This window comes from Oryx dammah, unplaced genomic scaffold (genome assembly GCF_014754425.2).
Source record: "Oryx dammah isolate SB20612 unplaced genomic scaffold, SCBI_Odam_1.1 HiC_scaffold_2, whole genome shotgun sequence".
Taxonomy (NCBI): domain Eukaryota; kingdom Metazoa; phylum Chordata; class Mammalia; order Artiodactyla; family Bovidae; genus Oryx; species Oryx dammah.
In genome coordinates, this window is record NW_024070186.1 from 65,871,454 (window position 1) to 65,890,374 (window position 18,921).

Genomic DNA, 18,921 nt, shown 5'->3' on the forward strand with positions numbered 1-18,921 from the left:
TGCCATCACCTCCACTAGCTTTGTTTGTAGTGATGCTTTCTAAGGCCCACTTGACTTCACATTCCAGGATGTCTGGCTCTAGGTGAGTGATCACACCATCATAATTATCTTGGTCATAAAGATCTTTTTTGTACAGTTCTTCCATGTATTCTTGCCACCTCTTCTTAATATCTTCTGCTTCTGTTAGGTCCATACCATTTCTGTCCTTTATCGACCCCATCTTTGCATGAAATGTTCCCTTGCTATCTCTAATTTTCTTGAAGGGATCTCTAGTCTTTCCCATTCTGTTCTTTTCCTCTATTTCTTTGCATTAATCACTGAGGAAGGCTTTCTTATCTCTTCTTCCTATTCTTTGGAACTCTGCATTCAGATGCTTATATCTTTCCTTTTCTCCTTTGCTTTTCACTTCTTTTCTTTTTGCAGCTATTTGTAAGGCCCCCCCGCCCCCAGACAGCCATTTTGCTTTTTTGCATTTCTTTTCCATGGGGATGATCTTGATCCCTCTGTCCTGTACAATATCACGAACCTCATTCCATAGTTCATCAGGCACTCTATCTATCAGATCTAGCCCTTAAATCTATTTCTCATTTCCACTGTATAATCATAAGGGACTTGATTTAGGTCATACCTGAATGGTCTAGTGGTTTTCCCTACTTTCTTCCATTTCAGTCTGAGCCACAGTCAGCTCCCAGTCTTGTTCTTGATGACTGTATAGAGCTTCTCCCTCTTTGGCTGCAATCTGATATAATAATCAATCTGATTTCGGTGTTGACCATCTGGTGATGTCCATGTGTAGAGTCTTCTCTTGTGTTGGAAGAGGGTGTTTGCTCTGACCAGTGCATTTTCTTGGCAAAACTCTATTAGTCTTTGCCCTGCTTGATTCCGTATTCCAAGGCCAAATTTGACTGTTACTCTAGGTGTTTCTTGTCTTCCTACTTTTGCATTCCTGTCCTCCATAATGAAAAGGACATCTTTTTGGGGTGTCAGTTCTAAAAGTTCTTGTAGGTCTTCATAGAACCATTCAACTTCAGCTTCTTCAGTGTTACTGGTTGGGGCATAGACTTGGATTACTCTGATATTGAATGGTTTGCCTTGGAAACGAACAGAGATCATTCTGTTGTTTTTGAGATTGCATCCAAGTACTGCATTTTGGACTCTTTTGTTGACCATGATGGCTACTCCATTTCTTCTAAGAGAAATCTGCCTGCAGTAGTAGATATAATGGTCATCTGAGTTAAATTCACCCATTCCAGTCCATTTTAGTTCGCTGATTCCTAGAATGTCAAAATGCACTCTTGCCATCTCTTGTTCGACCACTTAAGGAAGAGGGTACTTATCACCGTATAGAAAAACTAAGGAAGGAAATGCCTGGATTCCTCAGCCCCTGGGAGAGGCTTGCCTCTCCTCTTAATTCCTGAATATTCAGGAATTAATAAGGAACAGAGAATTCCTGACAGATCCAAAACAGCACACAGGAGCCTCCTGTTAAATGTTTCCTGACATCAATCTTATGTTCAGTTTTGTCAATTAAAATTCCTAAAGTCCCAATTTTAGTAGAATCATCCAACTATCTGCTACCCTACCCTTCAGATTGTGTTTTTACCTACACACAATTCTTTATCTCTCACAAACCTTTCTTTGTATAATTACTATATGCTCTATGTTAGTGAATGGATCTCCTCTGACTATATTCCCTCATATCCCTGTATCTAATAGAAACTTGCCAGTTCAATCGTTATTACTGCTTACATCAGAATCATCTTCTCCATATCCATTTACACTGCATATGTTTAGATTCTCACTATTTCTCAAAATGAACTTCTGCAATTATTTCCTATATGATGACTGATTTATGCATGTGTCTAAAAATGTTATCTCATTTAAATATTTCAAGTTTCAAGATGAAGTTTTTTTGATTGCTTAGGTACTCAAGTTTTCCTGAGATTATGATACTGGTTTTATCCATTATACCTTTTAGTAGGGTTACTCCTGCATCCCTATTGCTTTGCCATTAAAACAATAATAATACAATTCTTACAGCTCTTTGTATATCCTGGGCTAATGTATACCTGTGTACCCTTGCTCAGAACACATAATTCTATGTGAAAATGCTTACTTCTAATTTTGTTTCCACTGTATCCCAAATTGGCCTGTGATGAACACAAATTATCTTTTGTTTCAAAGCTCAATAGTCACTTTCTCTAAGGCTGATCTCCTTCATAATGGACTGGTTGGATCTCCTTGCAGTCAAAGGGACCCTCAAGAGTCTTCTCCAACACCACAGTTCAAAAGCATCAATTCTTCGGTGCTCAGCCTGCTTCACAGTCCAACTCTCACATCCATACATGACCACAGGAAAAACCATAGCCTTGACTAGATGGACCTTAGTCGGCAAAGTAATGTCTCTGCTTTTGAATATACTATCTAGATTGGTCATAACTTTCCTTCCAAGGAGTAAGCGTCTTTTAATTTCATGGCTGCAGTCACCATCTGCAGTGATTTTGGAGCCCCCCAAAATAAAGTCTGACACTGTTTCTACTGTTTCCCCATCTATTTCCCATGAAGTGATGGGACCAGATGCCATGATCTTCGTTTTCTGAATGTTGAGCTTTAAGCCAACTTTTTCACTCTCCTCTTTCACTTTCATCAAGAGGCTTTTTAGCTCCTCTATTCATCTTTACTCTTTTTTTAAAAAAAATTTTTAACTAAAAAAATCACATGAGATTTGCCAAGAATCCAAACTTGTTTACAAAGTACAGGTAAAATCTCCAATGTCAGAATTTGACTGATGTTAACTGAATAGTCTCCTCTTATCTGCAGGTCATTCATTTCCAGTGGATACCTAAAATCAGGGATAGTACCAAACTCTATATGTGCTGTGTTTTTGTCTACACATACTAACAAGGCAAGGATCCTGTACAACTTAAATACTCTGGATAAAGGGATGATTTCATCCTAGTCCTGAGCAGGAAGGAGAAAGATAACGTGAGATTCCCTCATGCTACTCAAAATGGCAGGCAATTTAAAATGCATGCATTTTTAATATCTGAAATTTTCTATTTAGTAGTTTTGGATCATGGGTTGATTGTGGGTTACTACAATCACTGTAGTGAAATGGGGCTAAGCGGGGAACTACTACAACTTAAAATTTCTTAAGAGTGGTCTGATAACATTATAATCTCTAAAGAACAAAACTCGGGTGTCTTTTCAATAATGGGATGAGATTTTCCACTTATGCTTCATCTTTTCCACTTATAGTTCATCTCCTCCTCCTTTTTTTCTTCTTTTGTTGTTTTATCAAATTAAGCCATGCTTTGATTGTTTCACCAAAACATATTTTTGGCTCTTAGAAATATCAAAAATTTTACAGGTAGATGCAGCCTCAGGGAAGACAGACAAACATATTTCTGCAAGAAAAAATGATCTTTGTATATTATAGCCACTGGGAGATAAAGCTGTCAGAGTCTGCTGAGTATTGCAAAGTGTAGTGATAGAGTCAAGTTGAATTTCTTTAATTCCCTTAAATAAGATCTAGCTTATTTGTTTAATATACATAATGATGCTTCATGCACTCTGAAGAAATATCTTAGCTGTAGATTGTAACTGGTGTCAGACACATACATTTCCATTTAAAGTAATTATAATTTTATAAGATTAAAATTAACTCAATATACTACTATCACCTACAATGGGAGAATAATGTGATCAGTCTTTATTACAAGATTAAAAACCTGAATTCAGACTGGTTTTTACATTCTTCATTGGGGAAATTAGGTCTTTAAAACAGGCAAGAGCATGTCAAAGTCTTATTTGTATGTGTGTGCCTTAGCTATGTCTGACTCTTTGCAAACCCAGAGACTACAGCCCACAAGGTTCCTTTGTCCATGGTATTTCCCATGCAAGAATACTGGAGTGGGTTGCCATTTCCTCCTCCAGGGGATTGTCCCAATCCAGGGAGTGAACGCAAGTCTCCTTGCTGGTCTCCAGCCCCCGCAGGATCCAGGGGAACCTGAAGGGAAAACTGCGTTGGCAGATGATTTAGAGAGAGATAAGGAAAGAATATTGTAGATAAGAAAATAGAGGAGAGAAAGAGGCTGATATTCCTTGGTTTACATAGAGAACCAATAAAACTCCAAGACAAAAAGTTTGCCCTGTTCACGGAGGCCATAGGTGCCCTCCCGGTCTCCCAAGGGAGTGAAGATACAGAACGTCTTCCCGTTCAGGTCTTAGAAACCTGGGCAGTAAGTGAATGTAGGGAGCCTCTATGCTCCAAGGGATCAGCCTGAAAAAGAGAGGGAGAAGGAGAGAGAGAGAGAGAATGATTGACACGGGGTGACCAAGCTTGTTTGAGCAAGGCCCATTTTTTTTATTTTTAAAAGGGTCTTTTATACCTTTACTTGTACATAGAGGGAAATGAAAGATGCAAAGTCATACAGAGTCAGCCCAAACCTTACATTTGTTTTGTCTTTACCAAAACCAGGATTTGTTCTGCAAACCTTTCCCATAGACAATGTTGTGTACATTATCTTCTGGCCTTGGAGGCCTGTGAACATTTTATGACCCTCTTTTGATAAAGGCTGCTCAACCAGAAAACTTATTTTCCCTTGAAATGTTTTTTCTTTACATTTCTAATCTATGTCAGCCTCAGAAAGTATTAAACAAGTTACATTTCTCATGGAGCAAAGGTGCAGTGAGTTACAAGAAAGAACCAATTAGCTCAAAAGTCTGATGTGGTTAATTTCAAGGCTACACTTGTTTTTCTTACTTTCCAACTATGTTAACTAATGCACTCCCAGGTGCACAGTGGATAAGAGATATGGGAACTTAGCAACAAGCATTGGCCCAATAATTAAATCCTACACCAGCACTACTCTAATAACTTTTAACTCTTTGAAAGGTTCAATGTTTTAGGCTTCCTGTGCCTCTCACAGTTGGGGGCTGTAAATAATCATATGCATAGCTGCAAGAGTCTGGATATACCTGCCAAGCAAGCTAGAATGCTAACAGAGGGGGTTTGATTTGAAATATTCTTCTCATGTCCAGGAGACTTATTAGCTATACCACTAAGTTGATTTTCTTCAGAGAAAGGTGGTCGGAGATAGCCCCTTGTTAATGTCAGAGGAGTTGGTGAAAGTCATGAAATAGTAAAACAGACAGATTCTGGTTTTGGGGTAGATGCTTGAGAAACCTAGGGAACCCCTTGAGTCCTGAAGCCTTGCTTAACAGTTCTCTTCCACATGAACTTGTCATGGGTGGGATCTCACGTGGTGGCTCCAGGCATCTCCTGCATTGGCATGCAGATTTTTACCACTTATGTGGCCACCTAGGAGCCACAAAAGTTTTATTTCTTTTAATATAAATGTTTAACTACATCCCAGACTATAACAAAAATTTATATTTACAAATAGTTCAGTCGCTCAGTCTTGTCTGACTCTTTGTGACCCCATAGACTGCAACACTCCAGGCCTCCTTGTCCATCATCAACTCCCGGAGCTTACTCAAACTCCTGTCCATTGAGTCAGTGATGCCATTCAACCATCTCACCCTTTTTCATCCCCTTTTTCTCCCACCTTCAATCTTTCCCAGCATCAGGGTCTTTTCAAATGAGTCAGCTCTTCACATCAGGTAGCCAAAGTACTGGAGTTTCAGCTTCAACATCAGTCCTTCCAATGGACACTCAGGACTGATCTTTTTTACAATGGACTGGTAGGATCTCCTTGCAGTCCAACGGACTCTCAAGAGTCTTCTCCAACACCATAGTTCAAAAGCATCAATTCTTTGGTGCTCAGCTTTCTTTATAGTCCAACTCTTACATCCATAAATGATTATTTGAAAAACAATAGCTTTGACTGGATGGACCTTTGTCGGAAAAGTAATGCTTCTGCTTTTTAATATGCTGTCTAGGTTGGTCATAACTTTTCTTCCAAGGAGCAAGTGTCTTTTAATTTCATAGCTGCAGTCACCATCTGCAGTGATTTTGGAGCTCAAAAGAATAAAGTCTGTCACTGTTTCCACTGTTTCCCATCTATTTGCCATGAAGTGATAGGACCAGATGCCATGATCTTATTTTTCTGAATGTTGAGTTTTAAGCCAACATTTTCACTCTCCTCTTTCATTTTCATCAAGGGGCTCTTTAGTTCTTCTTCGCTTTCTGCCATAAGAATGGTGTCATCTGAGATTTTTGCATATCTGAGGTTATTGATATTTCTCCTGGAACTCTTGATTCCAGCTTGTGCTTCATCCAGCCCAGCATTCCTCATGATGTACTCTGTATATAAGTTAAATAAGCAGGATGACAATATACAGCCTTGACATGCTCCCTTCCTGATTTGGAACCAGTCTGTTATTCCATGTCCATTTCTAACCGTTGCTTCTTGACCTGCATACAGATTTCTCAGGAGGCAGGTCAGGTTGTCTGGTATTCCAATCTCTTGAAAATTTTTTCACAGTTTATTGTGATCCACACAGTCAAAGGCTTTGATATAGTCAATGAAGCAGAAGTTTATCTAGAACTCTCTTGCTTTTTCAATGATCCAATGGATGTTGGCAATTTGATCTCTGGTTTTTCTGCCTTTTCTAAATCCTGCTTGAATATCTGGAAGTTCACAGTTCACATACTCCTAGATAGAAGTATATCTGTATAGTAATATATATATATATATTTATAATCATTCTACATATTTATGTTGTATATTTATTATGTAGCAAAATATTGTATACCACATATAAATATTTACAAATATTTTTAACAATTATATATATTTATATAGCATTTATTCATCTGTAACTCTTGAAAGTGCATTGGAGGTGACAAGTTAACTGCTTCTAAAAACTGTACCTATCTTAATAAAGAGGTTTTGATCTTTGCATGTGCTTCTTTAAACATCTTTAGGCTGGAGATCTTCTCTTTTTTGTTCACTTTGGAATCCCTAGTCCTTCAACCTAATAAACGCTTAATAAAAATCTACTGAATAAAAAATAAATCAACAATGGATACCTTTGTTGAACTTTGGAGGGAACAATTATTGGTTTGCCTATTATTGTAGCTTATTTATTTACACTTATTATTTTATATGGTATTTTAACTTGGTACATCCACTAATTACATAATATTATTATTATGAAAAAGAAAAGGAAGAAGACAAAAAGAGGGAGGAGGAGGAGAAAGAAATAGGAAAGAAGCAAAAGAAAGATAAGGTGAATGGCTATAAAAGGGAAGGTAGAAGAGTGGTATGAACTTGAGAGAAGAGGAGAAGAGAAAGTATGTAAAAAAGGAAATAGAATAGCAAGTGGTGAAAATTACATATTCAATAAATAGTGTTGTAATAATTAGCTATCCATATGGAAAAATAAAATTAGACTGCTTTATCACACCTCATAAAAATAAATTCCAGATGGATTAAAGATTTAAATGTTTCAAATAAAACTTTCAAACCTTTTAAGAGAACCTATGGAAAAATATTTTACAGCCTCAGAGTAGGAAACATTTCTTTTAAAAACAAATGAACATGTTTACAAGTAAAAAGAAAATACTTTCATCAGTGTCAAATACAAAATAAAACTGTAGAGCAAAGCATCACAAGAAAATTTTAAATGAAGTGGAAAACACAGAAAACATATTTGCAACATATATGATAGAGAAAAGCATTAGATATTTGATTAATTATGATACCCACGCATCAACAGGAAAATGACATTTTAAAAAATGCCCAATGAGAAATACGTAAGTCACAGAAGAGAAAAAGAGAATGTCAAACAAAAATAGATACACATATTTTCATATACAAGATACATATTGGAAAAGACCCTGATGCTGGGAAAGATTGAGGGCAGCAGGAGAAGGGGATAACAGAGGATGAGATGATTGGATGGCATCAGTGATTCAATGGACATGAGTTTGCACAAACTCCAGGTGTGCTGCAGTCCATGGGGTCTCAATGTGTTGGACACAACTTAGTGACTGAACAACAACATATATAAGATACATAGGTATACATGCAAAATAAGTCTAAAAATACATAATAGGCTATATACAAATCACAATAGCTGGCTAAAGGAGTATAAAAGGAACTCAATTTTATTTGCAGTCTTTTTTTATTTGTTCAAGGGGATTGATAAGATCAAATTTAAACAGAAAAAGAGTGTTATTATTATTAGTGGTGGGTGTATGAGTATTTATTGTATAGATCCATATATACATATATATATATATATATTAATTAACACTGTCCTTAAAATAAAAAATACTTGCTTTAAGACTACACTGCTAGTAAAAGGAATTGACCTGGAATCCCAAATGATATTTTTCTGATTCTAAAATTGATGACCATCATGATACTATATAATTTTGTTTCAAACTGTGTTATTTGCTACATTATAGTCTAAAATAGTTGAAAATCTCCTATGTAAGTGTGTCCTACTCTTTGGTTATTTTGTGTTTACCTCTGTCTTTGCTAACTGTGAAAACTGACTTGTTCAAGTTCTTCAGTTTAAACATTTGCTTTAGCAGATAGAAAAAAACACATGAATGTATTTTCTAAAACTTTAATAAATAAACTTCTAAAAGCTTCTATTTACAAGCATACTGTGTGCTAAATCACTTTAGTCGTGTCTGACTCTCTGTGACCCCATGGACTGTAGCCCTCCAGGCTCCTCTGTCCATGGGGTTTTCCCAGCAAGAATACTGGAGTGGGTTGCCATTTCCTCCTCCAGGGGAACCTCCCAACCCAGGGATAGAACCCACATCCCTTAGTTCTCCTGCATTGGCAGACTGATTCTTTATCACTTTATCACAAGCTTCCCACCTGGGAAGCTTGAAGGCTGAGAGACTGGGAAATCAATATGTTTTAACACCCATGGAATGTTTACATGTTCATTTGCCTTATAGTCAGAGAATTTCCAGGGTATAAGTCATACAGGCAGAAGGCAAGATGCAGAGGAAAAGAGAGAGAGACTGGGCACTCATACAGAGGCTTTGCCTGATCAGCCACAGAATAAAAGGCAAGCTTTCCCTCCTCAAGGTCTAGCCAGATGTCCACCACACTAGGCCTGTGTGAGTCGAGGACAGTTTCCTTGACTGTGCACCATGCAGAAAGCTGGCTGGTCCCTTTCCACTCTACACACCAGGAGCCTGTGGTCCTTCCTATGATCTGGCTTTTCTTCATCCCTCCACAAGTTCACCCCAACTGTCCAGTGGCTACAATGCTGAGTGTCCACTTCCCAATACTGCTGCCCAGAAGAGAGGGCCTGGGAACATAAGGCTTGGCTGGAGGCAAACCTCTCAGGATTCCAGGGTCAGGAGTGTGGGAAGTGAGATACAGTCACCGTCCAGTAATCTGTGGACACCTTCAGATTACAGGAGAGGATCCCAAGGTCAAAGTTTGGACTGATGATGGTCTATCGAGCAGATGAGGAAACTCTCTCGGGTGCAAGGTGGCTCTGGTCAGGCAATGAACATGAGGAAGAAGATGGAGCTTCTGGGAATTCAGCCTATGTTCGTTCTTCAAGGGCCCATTGCTGCATGAAATTTTCTTGTAATTTTCCCTGGATCTTTTCTAGGTCATAGAGAATATCTTTCATTTTTTTGCTCAGGTGGGCGTGAAGTCACTAGTTTGGGAGAAGCCAAGGAAAGGTCACACCATCCGATAAAGCTCCTTTGCTGATTCATATTCTGGGAGATGTCTGATTAAATAATTATTTTATTTAATCTACAAGTATAGATTAAATGATTATTCCATTATTTAAAATACGTGAGCATTTAATGACATTTATTTCAACATGCCTTATACCTAACCTGGTTTCAGACAATACTTCTTGAATCTTGTTATCTGCATATTTTAACATTAGAGTTTGTTCATTGTTCTCTAACATACATTCTTACCTCTTTCTTTTAAAGAAAGGTCCCTCCAAGGTTTAGCTGGGCACATGGCCTACCAGTTGGGAACACATTCTCTCAGACTCACACGCAGCCATGTTGACCCCTGGCCAAGCCCTGGCCAGTGGGGAAGAAATAACAACACTGATTGTATATTCTAGGCAACAAACTCAGCAGAGAAGCTGCCTGCCCTCATTCTCCCTTCACCTTTCACTGGCTAGAAATGATGATCGCCAGCCTTAACCCTAGCCTTCCAATAGAAGCCATGTGTTAAAGTTTACAAAGCCTCCTCATCAGCCCTGGACTGTTTTCATGAGAGAGAAATAAATTTCTTACTTACTTAAGTCATCATGTTTCTGTATCTCTTTGTGATAGCACACTAACTTTAGCTTGTTCTCTGTCTAAAATAATTAATATTATTCCATATGTATCACAGAAGAATACATTTGTATTCAGAGAAATTGATGGCTTTGTCCATGGTCGTAGACATAGAAAGTGGCAAAGGGATGTGTGAAGAGTGGGGCTTCTGACTCCAAAGCCTGTGAATGCTATGCCTGATTCCCAGGCAGGGAAAGTCTGATCCAAGTGCCCTGTTCTCAAACGTGATTGTAAATGCTGACCTCAGAGTTTCTGCTGATTAAAGCCTAGGGTACATAGTAACACTAATTAGGGAATATTTGGCTCTTTCATATTTGTTTTTAAAAGTGGTAATGTACTAGGAAAGACACCTCTAGGGTCAAGTTTGGGGCTTTAATCTTGCTCACAGGGGAGGAAGGCATTCTTCCCATTCATGCCACCACATCCACCCTGACAAGAAACAAAATATTTTGTTCCCCTAATGGGAAATTGAAAGGCATGAGTTTGGGGAGGTGAGAGCCACTGAGGGCCATTACTGTAAAGGTCTTTCACACACGACCCCGTGTCCGAGGTCAGGGGCAGTGGCCTAGAGTGCCAGGCTGCGATGGCGCAGGAATGGCTGAGAGGAGCTACCCTGCATCCGAGATCAGGGGCAGCCAGGAGAAGCCACCTTGTGCCCAAGGCCAGGGCCAGCGGCTGGGAGGAGCAACCCGAGGAGTGGTGGTTGGGACATTGGCTGCTGAACTCTTTCACTGACACTCAGCACAGGAGGGCCTAGAGGAGCTATCCCACATTGAAGGTCAGGAACAGTGGTGGTAAGGAGATACCCCTCATCCAAGGTAAGGAGCAGTGGCTGTGCATTGCTGGAGCAGCCATGAAGAGATACCCCACGCCAAGGTAAGAGAAACCCAAGTAAGATGGTAAGTGTTGCAAGAGGGCATCAGAGGGCAGACACACTGAAACCATACTCACACAAAACTAGTCAATCTAATCACACTAGGACCACAGCCTTGTCTAGCTCAGTGAAACCAAGCCATGCCTACGGGGCAACCCAAGATGGGCAGATCATGGTGGAGAGGTCTGACAGAATGTGGTCCACTAGAGAAGGGAATGGCAAGCCACTTCAGTATTCTTGCCTTGAGAACCCCATGAACAGTATGAAAAGGCAAAATGATAGGATACCAAAAGAGGAACTCGCCAGGTCATTAGGTGCCCAATATGCTACTGGAGATCTTGCCGACTAAGGTCCGTCTAATCAAGGCTATGGTTTTTCCTGTGGTCATGTATGGATGTGAGAGTTGGACTGTGAAGAAGGCTGAACGCTGAAGAATTGATGCGTTTGAACTGTGGTGTTGGAGAAGACTCTTGAGGGTCCCTTGGACTGCAAGGAGATCCAACCAGTCCATTCTGAAGGAGATCAACCCTGGGATTTCTTTGGAAGGAATGATGCTAAAGCTGAAGCTCAAGTACTTCGGACACCTCATGTGAAGAGTTGACTCATTGGAAAAGACTCTGATGCTGGGAGGGATTAGAGGCAGGAGGAGAAGGGGACGACCGAGGATGAGACGGCTGGATGGCATCACAGACTCAATGGACGTGAGTCTGAGTGAACTCTTGGAGTTGGTGATGGACAGGGAGGCCTGGCGTGCTGCGATTCATGGGGTCGCAAAGAGTTGGACATGACTGAGCGACTGAACTGAACTGAACTGAACTGAATGGGAAATTAGTTCTTAGAAGTTACTGTTACTCATTCTCAGCCTATAGTCCATAAAGTATCACCAGAATGTTAGGAAAGAGACTAATAGAATCTATTTAATTTTCTCAGTAGCCTAATGAGAAGAGTGTCAGTGAAAGAGTTCAGCAGCCAATGTCCCAAAGAAGACTGACTATAAAATTCTTCCACATGGAAGTAGAAATATAATAAATCTAGACCAAGAAGAGCTATTTGGTTACCAGGCAGCGAATTGGAACCAAGGCAGCAATCCTCACTCAATCTAAAAAAGTATTTTGTTCTTGCAGCTGATTCAATTAAAATGAAGCACATGAAAATATTACAGTCTCTTCTTGGCACCAGAGTTGCAGGAAGACTAAAGAGATACTTAACACAGGCAATACTTCAGTCATAAAAACTAATCTGTTTTGTTTGTGATGTGTTCAGGGGAAAATTCAAACCCACCAAGTACATGATAGTGGCTCAAATGCACAGCAGATTCAAAAAGCACTATAAAAACAGGAGCTTTCATTAGAGATTTCCTCACTGTGAGAACCACGGTCATCGAATAAAGACAACAAATATTTGAGGGGAAGCCAAAGAGTGAAAAAGGAAAACTGAACACTTCTCTTTGCCATTATCTTTACAAGCAAAATAAAAACTAAAGAAACACTAACTTTAAAATTTAGTTTCTTTTTTAAAATTAGATCTGTTTTGTAATATAAATGTACGTGAATACATATATAAATATGTGTATGTGTGTGCGTGCGCATGCTTAGTCACTCAATCATGTCTGACTCTTTGTATTCCCACAGACTGCAGCTCTCCAGGCTCCTCCATCCATGGAATTCTCCAGGCAAGAATACTGGAGTGGGTTGCCATTCCCTTTTCCAGGATATAGATGTGTGTGTGTATGTGTATAAATATATAGTAACATGTGCATATATGTGTATAGATACACAGGTGTCTATTTATATCTATATGTGTAGTACACACATGTGTATATAATATGCATGTGTTTGTCCATTTGTATCTTATCTACACACAAACACACACATATACATGTATGAATTCACAGTTTTGTTTTAAATGAGAATCTGAAAAACATCATTTTTCAACATAACAATTTAAGAAGAATCTGTTTTGTTTTCACTTGATCATTATGACTAACAAATAAAAGAACTTCCACTTAACCTCCAACTTCCTTAAATGTATTTGTGTGTGAAGTGAACCACAGAGCAACCCCAACATAGCTCTGTCAGAGTACTGGAGCATTATATAAGAGAACAAATTCTTTATATGTTCCGAGCTTTGGCAGAACTCTAAATATTTCTCTAACATAGGATTTTGAAGTTAAGGAGAATTAACATGAAATAAATACTGTGGTCTCTTAATAGCTTTACTGAGGTATAATCAACATACAACTAACTGCATCTATTTAAAATGTTCAATGTAAAATATGATGTACATTGTTGATGTTGTTTAATTGCTGAGTCATGGTTGACTTTTGTGACCCCATGGACTATAGCATGTCAGGCTCCTCTGTCCATGGGATTTCCCAGGCAGTAATACTGGCGATGTGTAGTAGAGGTAGTAGATGTATTAAACTTATTACTTTTTGCAAAGATTTTTTTTTTTAACTTCCATATGAAGTTTAGAGTTAGCTTGTCAATTTAATGAAGATTAAATTGAATATACTCAGAATTTTAACCATATTGCATTCAACTTTTAGATAAATTTACAGAGAACTGACAAATTAGCAACATTGAATTTTGGGACCAAAAACACTCATTCTCCGTTTATTGTGGTCTTTTAAATTAAAAAAATATTTTGTAGTTTTCAACATAGAGCTCTTGTAAGTTTTGGTTAAATTTATCCTTCAGTACTTTTGTTTTTATATTAGTATAAATGGTAACTTCAAAATACTTTAATTTCTTGGGAATTTCCCTGGCAATCCAATGTTTAAGGTTCTAATCTTCCACTGCAGGGGCCATAGGTTCAGCCCCTGGTCAGGGAACTATAAATTTAAAAAATACAAAATATTTAGTTTTGTTTTATTCTTTGCTACTATTGATTGTGCGTTGACCTTATAGCTGATAACATTTGCTAAACTCACTTAAATTCTTCTGCTTCTTTCTAGCTTCCATCATATTTGACACATATGATTGGCAATTTGCTAATAAATATAATTTTGTTTCTTCCTTCTAAATCTCTATGCCTTTCATTACTTTCCTGGCATATTACATTGGTTAAAGCTCTCAATGCAATGTTGAATAGCAGTGTGAGAGCAGAAATCCTTGCTATTTTATATTATTTTTACTTAACATGGAAAACATTCATTCTTTCAGTCTTAAGTATGATACTGGGCACAAGTTTTTCATAAATTACTTTTATCAAGATAGGAAAGTTCTCTTATATTTTTACTTTCCTGAAAACTTTTCATTAAATATGTTTTCTATATATTTGAAATTTTCATAAAACTTCTATTTTTTAATATGTTATGCAGTGAATTAGTACATTGATTTTGTAATATTTAGTCATGTGTTCCTAGGATAAATCTAGCTTATTCTCATCATGTATTATCTTCCTATGCATTATTGTATTAAATCTGTTAATATTTTGTTAAAATATTTTTTTCATCTAGATTCATGATGGATATTGGTCAGTAGTTTTCTCCTAATATCCTCTTCTGGTTTTGGTATCAAAATAATACTAGACTCATAGAATGATACGAGAAGAATTTCCTCTTCTTCAACTTTCTGGGAGAGCTTATTCAGTGGTAGTTTTTTTTTTTTTTTAATAACTATTTGGTAGAATGTACTAACGAAGCCTTCTGGGCCTGGAGTTTTCCTTTGTGGAAGGCTTTTAACTACAATTTCTTTTTCATTTTTTAATAGATACAGGACTTTGGGACTTTATTTCTTCTTAAGTCAGCCTTGTCTTTTTCAAAAAATTTATCCATTTAATGTTAATTGTGGGATTTTTTTACTATTGCTGTTGTTTAGTTGCTAAATCATGTCTGACCCTTTTGTAATCCCCATGCACTGTACACCACAGGTTCCTCTGTCCATGGGATTTCCCATGCAAGAATACTGGAGTGGGTTGCCATTTCCTTTTCCAGGAAATCTTCTGGACCTAGGGATTGAATCTGCATCTCCTCCATTGGCAGAAGGATTCTTTGCCACTGAGCCACCAGAGAAGTCCAAGTTGTGGGATATATTGGTATAAAATTGCTTATGGTTTTTCCAGTGGTCATGTATGGATGTGAGAGTTGGACTGTGAAGAAAGCTGAGCACTGAAGAATTGATGCTTTTGAACTGTGGTGTTGGAGAAGACTCTTGAGAGTCCCTTGGACTGCGAGGAGATCCAACCAGTCCATTCTGAAGGAGATCAGTCCTGGGTGTTCTTTTCAAGGAATGATGCTAAAACTGAAATTCCAGTACTTTGGCCATATCATACGAAGAGTTGACTCATTGGAAAAGACTCTGATGCTGGGAGGGATTGGGGGCAGGAGGAGAAGGGGACGACAGAGGATGAGATGGCTGGATGGCATCACCGACACGATGGATGTGAGTCTGAGTGAACTCTGGGAGTTGGTGATGGATAGGGAGGCCTGGTGTGCTGCAATTCATGGGGTCGCAAAGAGTTGGACACGACTGAGCAACTAAACTGAACTGAACTGAATATTACCACTTTTTTTTTTAAGTATACATGAAATCTAGAGCGATTTTACCTCATTCATTTCTGATAATGCTTATATATATATATACATTTCTTTTCTCAAATTAGTTCAGCTAGAAGTTCATCAAAATTTGTTAATCTTTCCAAAAAAGTCAGCCTTTGATTTCTGTTAATTTTCACTCTTTTCCCCCCATTTTCTCTCTCTGGATTTCTTTTTGTTTGTTTGTTTGTTTGTTTGTTTTCTTTCTTCTGCTTCCCTTGGATTTTATTTGTTGTACTCTTTCTGATTGCTTAATGCTGAGGTATTCAATTTGAGACTTTCTTCATTTCTAATATAGACATCTAGTGTTATATATTTCCCTTAAGTGCTATATTAGCTGCATTCCACAAACCTTGATACATTTAGTTTTTAATTTTCTCAGTTCAATGTATTTTCTAATTTTTTCCCCTCAAAAGTATGCTATTTAGTCTCCAAATACTTGAGAATTTTCCAGATATATTTTTTGAATTCTAATTTCATATCATTTTTTTTCATTTTATTAAAGAAAATACATTCTATGACTTAAATGCTTTTAAATGTGATGATCTTATTTTGTGGATTAAAAAAATGCTTTATGTTAGAAGATGATTCCTGCATATTTGAATATTTAGTATGTCATTGGGTGGAGGTTTCAAGTGCTATCTATCCATAGTGATCTTTTTTCTTTCTTTTATTTTTAGTGATTTTCTGTTGACCAGTTCTACTCATTTGTGTTAAGAATTTTTTCCTCTTTTTTTTTCCTCTGGCTGCTTGTAAGATTATATCTTCAAAGTTTGATTACAGTGTACCTTGGGTGCTTTCATTTTTTTTTTTTCTTGTGTTTTAGGGATCTGTGGTTGTATACTTTATATCAGATTTGGGAAATTTTCAGTAAATATTTAAATATTTGTATGTACTACTTCTCATATTTAATGTCTCCAGTTAACATATATTAGCATGTTTGAAATATCCCCACAGTTTGCTCTATTTTCTGTTTGTTTGTTTGTTTTGCTATGTCACTGACAGGTAAATTTAGTTTACCTGTTGGCAAAGAGAAAGAATGCCTGCTAGTTGTGGAGAATAGAACAGTCAAGGGCTTAATTTGAAAACAATAAGCTCAGAAAAAGCTCTTGCCTCTTGCTAGGGCGTGTCCTCTTGCTCCCTTCCTGCTGATAAAAATGTCTGAGGGGGTTAGAGGTGAAAATCCTCAGATTCTCTTGGAATCCTTTCCTCCACCTTTGTGTACTCCCAAAAGACAGGGATAGGACAAGAGGTCCTTCCTGAGGCCTGGCCAATCCTAAGGTTTAGAGAAGTCTACTATACCTACATGGAGAAGGAAATGGCAACCCACTCCAGTATTCTTGCCTGGAGAACTCCATGGACAGAGGAGTCTGGCAGGCTACAGTCCATGCGGTATAAAAGAGTTGGACACAATCGAGCAGCTAACACTGTACCCACCAGCTCATTTTCTTATGCTATGTCTAAACTGCCATTCATCCTATTCAGTGTAATTTTTTTAGAAATTTTTATTGTCACTTCACAAAGTTCAAATTGAGTCTATTTTTATAGCTTCAATTTGTTTACTTTTTGAACATATGGAATACAGTTATAACATATTTTTTCAATGTCCTTGTCTAATTCTAACATCTATATCAGTTTTCAAACAAAGGAATTATTATTCTCCTCCTTCTGAGTCATGTTTTACTGCTTCTTTGCATGCCTGATTGTCTTTCATTGGATGTACAAAACTGTGAACTTTACCTTGTTGGGTTCTGGCTGTTTTTGTATCTCTAGTGTTCTTTCTTTAGCTTTGTTCTGACATGTGGTTATGTGGATACAATCTGTTGGTTTGGATCTTGCTTTTATTTTTCTTTTGGCTGATTAGAAGCAGAGGTCAGTCTAGGGCTACCTACCCTCCACTACTGAGTTAGGCATTCCTGGGTACTTTACTCAATGCTCCATATTTTAATAAGTTTTTCCAGTCTGATTGGTTGAAATAGACACTGTTCTTGGTATTGTAAAATCCTGAACAATATTTTTTCTTATAATTTAGATGGTTCTTTTCCTAGCCTTAGCTAGTTTCCTCAAACATATTCAGTAGTCATTACTCTACTGAGTACTTAAAGAAGATTCTATACAGAGACTGCCTCTTTGATACTTTGTCCTGAAAAATCTAGACATCATGATCTTCCCTGAAATTTTTGTTTGACATAGATCTAAGAAACTTATGTGATACAGGACATGGGTTAAGTAACATAAATAAAATTATTTAGATATAACAAGATTAGACTTTGTTGTTCCTGAATCACTAAATATTATGTATATTAATGTTCATTATTGTTTAGCTGATTTTTCCTAATTATCCAAACTCATAATCTGTTTTAGCACTAATTTTCTTTCTATATAACTTTTTCATTTACTTTGTTCATGTCTGCTCTCCAAACATGGTTGTTTCTTCATATATGGAAGAAAAAGTGTAATTATTTTGACCCTATATATTAATTTCCCCCACACTGACTGCCAAAATATTTTCCATAGACTTCTGCCAGAAATACTACATTGATTAAATACTGCAATGCCACTTCTGTGGATTGACAGACATACCTCCATATATTGAATTTATCTTGTCATTTAATGAGAAACTTCTTGCTAACCAGGGGGTGTCAAATTGGTTTCAATCGTGCTAAAGACAGGCAGAAGAAAGTGAAGAGGAACTAAAAAGCCTCTTGATGAAAGTAAAAGAGGAGAGTGAAAAAGTTGGCAGAAAGCTCAACATTCAGAAAACAAAGATCATGGCATCCGGTCCCATCACTTCATGGGAAATAGATGGGGAAACAGGGGAAACAGTGTCAATAGGATCAGACTTTATTTTTGGGGGCTCCAAAATCACTGCAGATGGTGATTGCAGCCATGAAATTAAAAGATGGTTACTCCTTGGAAGAAAAGTTATGACCAACGTAGATAGCATATTCAAAAGCAGAGACATTACTTTGTTGACTAAAGTCCGTCTAGTCAAGGCTATGGTTTTTCCTGTGGTCATGTATGGATGTGAAAGTTGGACTATGAAGAAAGCTGAGAGCCGAAGAACTGATTCTTTTGAACTGTGGTGTTGGAGAAGACTCTTGAGAGTCCCTTAGACTGCAAGGAGATCCAACCAGTCCATTTTGAAGGAGATTAGCCCTGGGATTTCTTTGGAAGGACTGAAGCTAAAGCTGAAACTCCAGTACTCTGGCCCCCTCATGCGAAGAGTTGACTCATTGGAAAAGACTCTGATGCTGG

At 37.7% G+C, this 18,921-nt stretch overlaps 1 pseudogene; it reads right to left on the reverse strand.

The window, feature by feature from the left end:
- Window positions 1-8,864: 8,864 nt before the first annotated feature.
- On the reverse strand, window positions 8,865-9,667 carry LOC120881732 (annotated as a pseudogene).
- Between the last annotated feature and the right edge of the window lie 9,254 nt (window positions 9,668-18,921).